The 9,703-nt window shown below is 48.4% G+C and overlaps 1 protein-coding gene across 3 annotated transcripts in view; it reads right to left on the reverse strand.

Moving 5' to 3' along the window:
• Positions 1-6,455, reverse strand: part of LOC136316972 (integrator complex subunit 6-like) — a 482,266-nt gene extending 475,811 nt beyond the window's left edge. Inside the window, exon 1 of one of the 3 annotated variants that reach the window (XM_066249384.1) lies at positions 6,431-6,455. The gene's annotated coding sequence lies outside the window, so the exon portion shown is untranslated. The remainder of the gene's footprint in view (positions 1-6,430) is intronic. The other 2 variants (XM_066249385.1, XM_066249386.1) reach the window with 2 other exon arrangements.
• Between the last annotated feature and the right edge of the window lie 3,248 nt (positions 6,456-9,703).

Genomic DNA, 9,703 nt, shown 5'->3' on the forward strand with positions numbered 1-9,703 from the left:
CCAAGTTCCTGCCCTCACTTGGTTCCTTCCTGTGCCGCCACCCAACCCTCTCTGTGCTTCTCCATCACTTGCGTCTTTCCAGGAGCACAGGGATATGCTCAGCCGCTCAGGCCATGGAAGGATTAAAACTGCAAAGTCCGCTGCATGCCCCCTCCCAGAACCCTCAGGTAACTTCAAGATATTGTGACTCACCTGGGGCTCCTGGGGTCTTTTCACCACACAACTCACTTCAAATGCACCTGGCTGGGATGTCTTTCTCTTAAGAACACCTTCTTCTTCCTAGTTCATCATGTTGGTGGTTGATCCTGACCACTGTAGTTCTCAGTCACAAAAGTGGATTGGTACTCTGGTTTGAAGCTCAGTCTCTGGTGGGTTTGCTGCAAGTCTTGGCTCTTGCAAAAATGAGGGTGTCTTGCTTGTTTGTTTGTTTTCTAACGTTAGATGCCAAGGGCCAGCCCTTCGACATGGTAACCAAGCAGGCTTCGATCATCACTCTAACTCAGGGGTCAGGAACCTATGACTCTCGTGCCAGATGTGGCTCTTTTGATGGCTGCATCTGGCTCGCAGACAAAGCTTTAATTAAAAAGAAATAACAACGTTAAAAATATAAAACACTTTCATGTATTACAATCCATTCATTTCCCACTGCTCATGTTCATGGTTGTGGGTGGCTGGAGCCAATTACAGCTGTCCTCTGGGACAACACCAAATTTTTATTGGATAATGCGTAACATACACGGGTCATTGTATGGCTCTCACGGAATTACATTTTAAAATATGTGGCGTTCATGGCTCTCTCAGCCAAAAAGGTTCCCGACCTCTGCTCTATCTGCTGATGGCACTCCCAAATGTTCAAACTTGAAATGTTCCAAGTTGAACTTGCTTTTTCTTAAAAAACCAAAATACCTTTCATTTCTTCCTTGGTTTTCTACCTTGGGTGGTGTCACCACCATCCCCCACCCTCCCAAAATCAGGAGTCATTCTGAGACCGTTGTGACCTTCTCCCCAACATACTAGTTCGTGATATTCCACTCCCTGTGGTGTCTGGAATCCATCCCCCACTTTCCATACCTACCAGCCTTGCCTTGGTTTAAATACAAATTATTTCCCCCTAAACTCTCTACAAGATTCCTGTCACTGGTCTACCTCTTCCCAGGCTTTTATCCCCACCAATGCCAAATTCATCCTCCTCATTGGGATAATATGATCTCTGGAAAACATAAATATGGTCAGGACACTCACCTCCCAAACATCTTTCTTTTTTTATAATTTTTTTTAAATTTTTATTTATTCATTTTAGAGAGGAGAGAGAAAGGGAGAGAGAGAGAGACAGAGAGAGAAGGTGGGGAGGAGCTGAAAACATCAACTCCCATATGTGCCTTGACCAGGCAAGCCCAGGGTTTTGAACCGGCGACCTCAGCATTTCCAGGTCGACGCTTTATCCACTGCGCCACCACAGGTCAGGCCCCAAACATCTTTCAATAAATTTCAAAGTTTAGGATTAGGCCACATCTCCAGAGCCTCTGACCCTTTTTCTCTGACCGCAATTTCCAATGCACAGTGTGTACTGAGAGGCTGTGTTTTACTGCTGTCCAGAGAATCACAAGCTCAATAAAGCACTTCATGTTCAGGAGGACCTGAACTTGCAGTTGCTCACCAAGACAGACTGCATTTACAAACATTATGAAAATGTTCAAACACATGGAAGTGGGAAAATAAGGCAGAGCCACTGCATGTCCCATCATGTATCTACATTGAATATCAACCCACAGTCAATTGGGCTTGATTTCTCTTTCCTACTGCTAGGGGATTATTTTTAAAGCAATCCCATGTGTCCTGTATGAGTATGTGTAGGAAATTGTGTTTGAAAGGAAGAGCAGAAAGCCTTGTGAATAGCTCTCCCACAGATCTGTTGTATTCACCCATTTTATTGGCTTGTGAAATACTTCAGACATCCCCAAAGCCAGGAGTGGGTTGCTAGGGTGGCTGACGCAGGGATCATTTTTTGAGTTTCTAGGTATGTGAAAGGTATCCAGCCCTGTAGGAGAAGAAATCTTTGCAGGTGATTCCAGTTGTGAAGCAAGGAAGTGTACCAGGCAGTGATGCTGTAAGCTCAGTAGTCGCGGCGGTAGCAGCCACCTGGCTCGAGCAGGTTCCCATTAGATTCGGATAGGCGGTAGAGAAACAATGGAGCCAAGAAACGGTGGGCCATTACCTTTTATTCTAGCTCACACCTGGCAGGCGTGTAAAGACAAACACATTGGGCTCCAAAACCCACTCCCTCAGCACTCACAAAGCCACTAACAGATCAGGTTATCCTAGAATCAAAGGTCCCACTAGCCTCAGTCACTTCTTTTTCCCCATCTGCACGCCTCTATCTTGGCTGCCTGCCTCCTCTGCAACAATGTGGTCTCCTCCAAAATGGCCTCCTAGCTCCTCCTTCTTAACACTCTTCATGGGACAACCCTGCCTCCAGCAGACATTAGCATAACTAAGCCCCTTCCCAAGCATGAAGGTAATTAACAATATCACCTAGGCAATGCAATCACGTGGCCAGCAGCCATTTTTAACAATAGAAGTGAGCAAACCCCAAAAATACAGATGTCACCAACTTATTTGCCTAATAGATGCCCTGTGTGAGGGTGTGGCACTGTATATCAGGTTGCTGTATGCAGCCTATGGCAGGGGTCCCCAAACTTTTTACACAGGGGGCCAATTCACTGTCCCTCAGACCGCTGGAGGGCCAGACTATAAAAAAATCTATGAACAAATGCCTATGCACACTGCACATATCTTATTTTAAAGTAAAAACACAAAACGGGAACAAATACAATATTTAAAATAAAGAACAAGTAAATTTAAATCAACAAACTGACCAGTATTTCAATGGGAACTATGCTCTTCTCACTGACCACCAGTGAAAGAGGTGCCCCTTCCAGAAGTGCGGCGGGGGCCGGCTAAATGGCCTCAGGGGGCCGCATGCAGCCCGCGGGCGTAGTTTGGGGACCCCTGGCCTATGGCAAGCCACAAGATGAGCTATTTCCAGATGTGTCCTAGTATGTTAGAGAGAGCCCATGCTCTTTTCACCTTCTCACTACTAGGCCCTGACACTTGGACACTGGATGCCCCAGCCCCAACGTGAGATACCAGCTCCCCCAAGATGCCTTGGCCAACTGGTGATGCCTGAGGTTTAACCTTCTGTTAAGGAAATAAAGGGAACAGGTAAATAAATAGCTCCCTGTGAGAAGTGACACTTTGGCCACTACATGAAGGCCACAGATACATATTTGAGGGTTGTAGGAGTGTGCAGGGAAATCTTCTGACCCTGCTAAGGTGGGGTAGCTGGCATGGTCCTACAAAAGAACATATAAGAAGTCAGAGGACCAGAACTGGAAACAGTGGGCACAAAGCTAGATCCTGTTTAAACTGATACCAGAAACTTGGTCCCCTAATTCTTAAGTTTCTCATGACATCACAGAGCCTGGTTTTATACAATCTTTGTAAAGACAGAACCAAAATGGGTAAGTCACAGGGCTACTTCTGACATGGCAATGAGAGGAGCTCTACGGACCCACTCCAGGGTGAAACTGCTGAAAATTATTTCAAAACTAGCCATTTAAATTCTCTGGAATGATGCCAAAAGTAACCAAAGAAACATTTATTTGAGAAAACCACTCTGAAATGCAACTAAAAAATAATTCTATAGAAATAAAACTCACCCTTTGCATGCCAACTAAAAGAAAGAAAGCCTACTAAAACATCAGCTTTGGATGGATTTGACCCAATTTGCCTTTACGGGACAGTGACTTTGGGTATGTCTTTGTCTTTCGGTTGTTTTCCTTGTTTACAATGTGTTCATTTGTACTTACATAAAGGATCTCGGAATATTATATACAGAAAGATATCAAAATGTATACGTCCTATGTGCGTAGCCTACAGGGTAAAGACAGTAGTCACAGGCTGATTGGTTTGTCCAGACGGCACCATTTCTCTGAGAATGTCCCAATGCGCCCAAACCCTTCTTGGCTCTGTGACTGAGTTTCCTGCCATAGCTATTTGGTTTGATACTTGTTGCCTCACCTTAGTTGAGCCAACCATAGTCTCTGTTCTGTTAATTCTTAGGTATCAAACTAGACCCCAAGACGAATTAATTTCCTGCTAAGTCTCTTTAAAGTCATCTCTTTAGATACTTTTACTTAGACCTGCTGTTGAGCTCTCCTGTGATATCCTTGTCCCTGTCCCGTGGCACTTGTTTGTTGCTTTGGTTTCTTGGATTTTGTAAAAATACCGGTGGTCTTGTAATCAAGTTTGCCTGTTGGAGAAGCTCCCACTTGTACATTTTTACTATTTGCAATGTAAACCTACAAGTGTGAGTCAAGAAAGCTGGTGGTTCTGCCACTGAGGACGTACCAGGGTGGAGCTCTGAGCCTTCTGATCTGGGACATTGATGTCAGGGGGCTCGGTGGCAGGCTGAGTCATCTCCAGGCTGGGACTGAATATCTTCCTTTGTGCCAGTAAGAAATGCAGTACATAGTCTAACACCTTCCTATGTGAAGTGATCCTTTTGGCCACTACATGAAGACCCCAAATGCACACCTGGACATAGGGGTTGGGCATCTTCTGTTGCTGCTAAAGTAAGGCAGACATAGAATGACCAGCATGGTTCTGCAGAACGTCATTTCAGAAGTCATGAGGACCAAAACTGAAAGCAGGGAGCACGCAGTTAATTTCTAATCAAGCCTGCATTAGAATCTTAGTCCCTAAGTCTGAAGTGTTTCTCATTGTACCACACTGTCTGGTCTTATAAAGTCTTAGTAAGGGCAGAATCCAGAGAGGTAGGTCAGTTAAAGATTATCGGTCACATTGTGCCTTAAACGTATCAATACAGAAGGACTCCTCCCTTTCTTATCTGTGGGGCCTATGTTCCAAGACCCCCCAGTAGATGCCTGAAACCGTGGATATTACTGAACCATACATATACTCTTTTCCTCCCCTATATGCACATAACACTTTATAACTTCTCTTTGGCATATCCAGATCGCTACCATGTTGCACTTTGGGGCCATTATTAAGTAAAATTAAGGTTGCTTAAACACAAGCACAGTGATATACCTTGACGGTTGATCTGATAACTGAGATGGATACTAAGTGACTAATGGGGCGGTGAGGTGTAGCCTATACGGTGTAGATAGGCTGGACAAAGGGAAGCTTCACACCCTGGGACGGGTGCAGCGGGACAGCACATACTTTTAACCGTATGAATTGCTCATTTCTGGAACTTCCCATTTAACATGTTCAGACCGCAGGTGGCCACGGATAACTGAAATGTCAGAAAGCGAAACCATGAGTAAGGGTAGACTACTGTACATTCCCACTCTTTGTATAAAGATTCTACTGAAATAAAATTATATGCCCTCTGTACAACTTAGCATGGTTTAAACATCCATCAAATTAGCTTATCACTGTGGTCATGAAACTCTCCCCATGAGAAATGAGAGAAAGACTGTGACAGTCTGTCCTGCCTGAAGGTGTGCCATGCTGGGTGGCCGGGCATGGGTCTGTCCCTGGGATCGCATAAAGATCTTGGGCTGCAGGTATCAGGTCCTGTGCTGCTGCCATCTAGTTTAGAGGGAACCAAGCTTCAACATTACATGCCCTGCCTGAGGGGTTCCTCAGTATGCAAAGTTCAAAGAACCTCCCCTGGTCTCCCATAACAGCTGGGTCTTTACCTATATCCTTATTATTAAGTTCTGTTTGTAAAACATTAGGCCATGGGCTATTCCCACCAAGCTATGCTCACTCCACACCAACCAGTATACTGTCACCTCCGTATGTGTCCCTCTCTCCAGAGATTCTCAGAAATGCTGTTCTGGGTACTGAGCAGTTTGTAAAGGGCTGAAAAGTTAGATGTGCAGAAGGTATTATTACTAACCAGACTCCATTTCTACACTGGCACAGCCACGGGTGACAACAGATGGCCTTCCCAATCTTGTGATGGGAATCCAGCAATGAATCTCTGTCACGACTCAGATGTGGCTTGGATGCCTGGCTCCACTGGCTGCCCAGACAAACGTGTGGCGTCTTCCCTCAGCTGTTCGAGATTCCCTGAGCTGTCTGTCCCCGGTTCCCTGAGCTGTCCCCATCCACAGGCCAGGGAGTACAGTACTTAGGCCTGTTTCACTCTGCCACCCTAACTCCCTCAGAGAGGTTTTAAGTGGCAATGAGAGGTGCCAGTCTGGATAGAAGAGCCTGGATCTGGAGAAAGATACATTACAGGGCTGTGTGGGTGGGTGGGGGTTGGTGTTAAACACTCTCAAAAGAAAGGTAAGATCTGCAGGGCAAGAACCAAGATAAAGCCTTGGGAGACCCAGGAGACTCACATCTTACTTTCTATTTTGGATCAGTAAGTACTGTATAAGCAAACCAACACACACACACACACACACACACACACACACACACACGCAAAGCAAGGTGGTTGAATGTTTGCGCCTGACAATGAGCTGAGCCAATCGTAGGGGTCACCTCATGTCTTTATATTTTTCTTTTTTTCACTCTTAGGGAACACTACCCTGGCTGCTTGATGTCCAATGACAGAAAATTGTTGTTTCATATACTTTGAATGTTTTGTTTAAGTGTGAATAATTCTGAGTTAGCCAGGTGCACCATAAGGTGATATTTTACACTTATAAGGTCATGGGTGCACCAGGCATTGTTAGAACTCAAGGACGTGGAGGCAAATTTGCTGTCACCGTATTGGTACGGGGCAGCAGCTGACTCTGTAGTTCATCTAGCTCCTGCCGGGCCTTTTCCATCAGCTTCTCCAGTTCCTGAGGTAGCATGTGCACCTCCCGGTGCAGCGCCTCCATCCACACCTCCTCTACGTCCTCACACAGGGAAGATGCAAATCTTTCAGATATTGTGCCTTCCTCTCACACGTGTGTATGCATTTCTGTTTGTTTGAGTCTTCTTTAACATTTAAAAATGTTCTTTAAATGGCCTCTACTGTTTTCCAAATATATTCCGAGGCACTATTATTTCCTTTTAATTGCTTTCCTGAACTGAGTCTTGAACACCATGACCTATTTGTTTTTACTCTTTTCCAAGTGAGAGGAGGGGAGATAGAGAGACAGGCTCTGTACAGGTACCCCGACCGGGATCCACCACCATTACCTATTTTAACTGGTTGTTTTCTGCCTCTATAAAAGCTTGTGGAGGATTTATATTAATTTTGCACTTGGCCAACAAATGAATTCAGATATAACCTTTAATAGTTAGATTCTCCTCCTTCAATTGGTTAATTCCCTAGTTGTTCCATTTCTTTATTCTTACGTATAGAAATTATAACGTCATGGTTGGAAAGCATCCAACGACTCTTACTTTTGTGTTTTGTTTTCTACACCTATATTTCCTGTCCACTCCAAGAAGGAAGATACCTACTAAGAGGGGCTCCTGGTGGCCAGCTGGACTCAAATGAAAAACAAAAACAGAGCCTAGCAGCCATTTCTTCACAGGGATCTGTCACGCAAACTGCACTTCAGGGAAGAGCCTGCACTGAACTGGGAGCCCGCACTGTTCTCCCCCTCCATCGTCCCACCCTCACCTTACCCCCACCCATCCTCACCCCTACCCCACCCAACCCCCACCCCCAACCATCTGAACCAACCCTTATACAGTAATTCCTGGAATTGTACTTCACCCAGTAAGACTGAGAGTGCCCCCCCACTTATGGGGCCGTGCAGCCATATCCCCCATCAGCATGTTCACCAACCAATCAGAGTGGCTCCATTTGGACCAATCAGAACAGTGCTTTTTTGGACCTATCAAATTGTGAGGATTTGGAGTCTTCATTTGCGTGAGTACAGGCTAATTGGGACCCAAGGTTGGGGACTTCTGTCTATGTAAGTCTGCTGCGCACTGCCTCCGAGAGAGCACTTTCACTTTTGACTGAACACTTGGTGTTTCCTTGGCTGGAGGTGAACCTCCAAAGATGAAACGTAGAAGATAGAAAGGAGCAGGTGGCGCAGAGAAGAGCAGGGCAGGGCAGGGCAGGACAGAGCACAGCTGTCTAGCAGGAGAGGAGCCTCCCCTCGGGGACTCCTCACAGTCGTGCTGTGCTGCTTCACAATTGAGCTGTAACATTCCTGAGCTGTTCCACAGCCCTGGTGTTGTCACAGCCAGCCGGGCTATGTCACAGTTGAGCTGTTTGCACCAAATAAAGTGTCCTTCTTCAGTGCACCCCAAACTGGGGATTCCTGTTGGTGTTGACTTGGTTCTAAGGACCCTTGGTTGGCGATTCTCTTGTGGCCTCTTCATATAGCACTTTAAGAGATTTCCTATCATTTAACCCTGTTTACATTAATCAGTCATGGTGCATTATTTCAATATCCTGCTCTGAATTATGCTGGCTAACATTTGGGGCTTTTCCATTTTGGTGCAAGGCCACCACATCTTTCACCAGCAGTGCAATACTTCTCTGGCTGAGCGATTCATCCATCAGCAGGAAAATGTGCTCACAGGACCTCACTTAAGTGGCACCCAGAGCCCAAGTTCAGCAGAGGATATCGGGGCTGAGGGGCTGAAGGAGTGAAAGGGCAGAGCTCCACTCCTCTCCCCCTCTCCCACCCCCATCCCTCCGGCCTCCTTGTGGGCGGAGCCCGCGCACGCTCCGGTACCTCGCTCTGCCCCCGCCCACCGCAGCCAAGGGCCCGCCCGTGCACACACGCACTTCCCTCCACACCGCCCCGCCCACCCCGCCCAGCCCCGCCCTGCCCAGACGAGCCAGAACCAGAGCGGCGCGATGGACGGCCGAGTGCAGCTGATTAAGGCCCTCCTGGCCCTGCCCATCAGGCCCCGCACGCGTCGGTGGAGGAACCCGATTCCCTTCCCCGAGACGTTTGACGGAGATACCGATCGGCTCCCGGAGTTCATCGTGCAGACCGGCGCCTACATGTTGGTGGACGAGACCCTGTTCTCCAGCGATGCCCTGAAGGTGACGTTCCTCATCACCCGCCTCACCGGGCCTGCCCTGCAGTGGGTGATCCCCTACATCAGGAAGGAGAGCCCCCTGCTCAATGATTACCGGGGCTTCCTGGCCGAGATGAAGCGGGTCTTTGGATGGGTGGAGGACGAGGACTTCTAGGCCGCGAGACCCTCGGGCCTGGGGACAGGTGCTCTCGGGGGAGGGTCCCCATGCCAGTGGCTGCGGCCCCCATCGCCACGGGCGTCCTCCCGCCGCGCCTCCCCCTCCCCGACGTTCCGGTCGCTGTGGTCTCCCCCGAGCTCCTGTCCCCTCCCGCGTAGTGCTTGCCTTTGTTCCAGGAATAGCGCTCTTCCGTTCCTGCCGCTGCCGCTGGGCCTCGCTCTGGAGCGCGCCGCCGCCCACCCCCGCCAGCCCGGCCCCTCCCTCCCGTGCACCCTTGGACTCTGTCCTGGGCTCCAGCCGCGCGCTGGGCTCCCGCCGCGCGCTGGGCTCCCATGGCACACTGGACAGACCCCCACGGCCCGGCCGCTGCCAGCCTCTCCCTGCCAGGCTGCCAGGCCTGCATGGATGTGCCCAGAGACCTGCGCTGCGGCTCCATCCGCCGTCACCATCCGCCGACTCCCACCGACAGACAGACTGCAGCCTCCAGAGAGCTAGCTCTATCTCATCTCCCCCAGGTGGTATCTGAGCTGGTCACAGCCCCTGGACAATGATTCCAGC

This window comes from Saccopteryx bilineata, chromosome X, assembly GCF_036850765.1.
Source record: "Saccopteryx bilineata isolate mSacBil1 chromosome X, mSacBil1_pri_phased_curated, whole genome shotgun sequence".
Lineage (NCBI taxonomy): Eukaryota > Metazoa > Chordata > Mammalia > Chiroptera > Emballonuridae > Saccopteryx > Saccopteryx bilineata.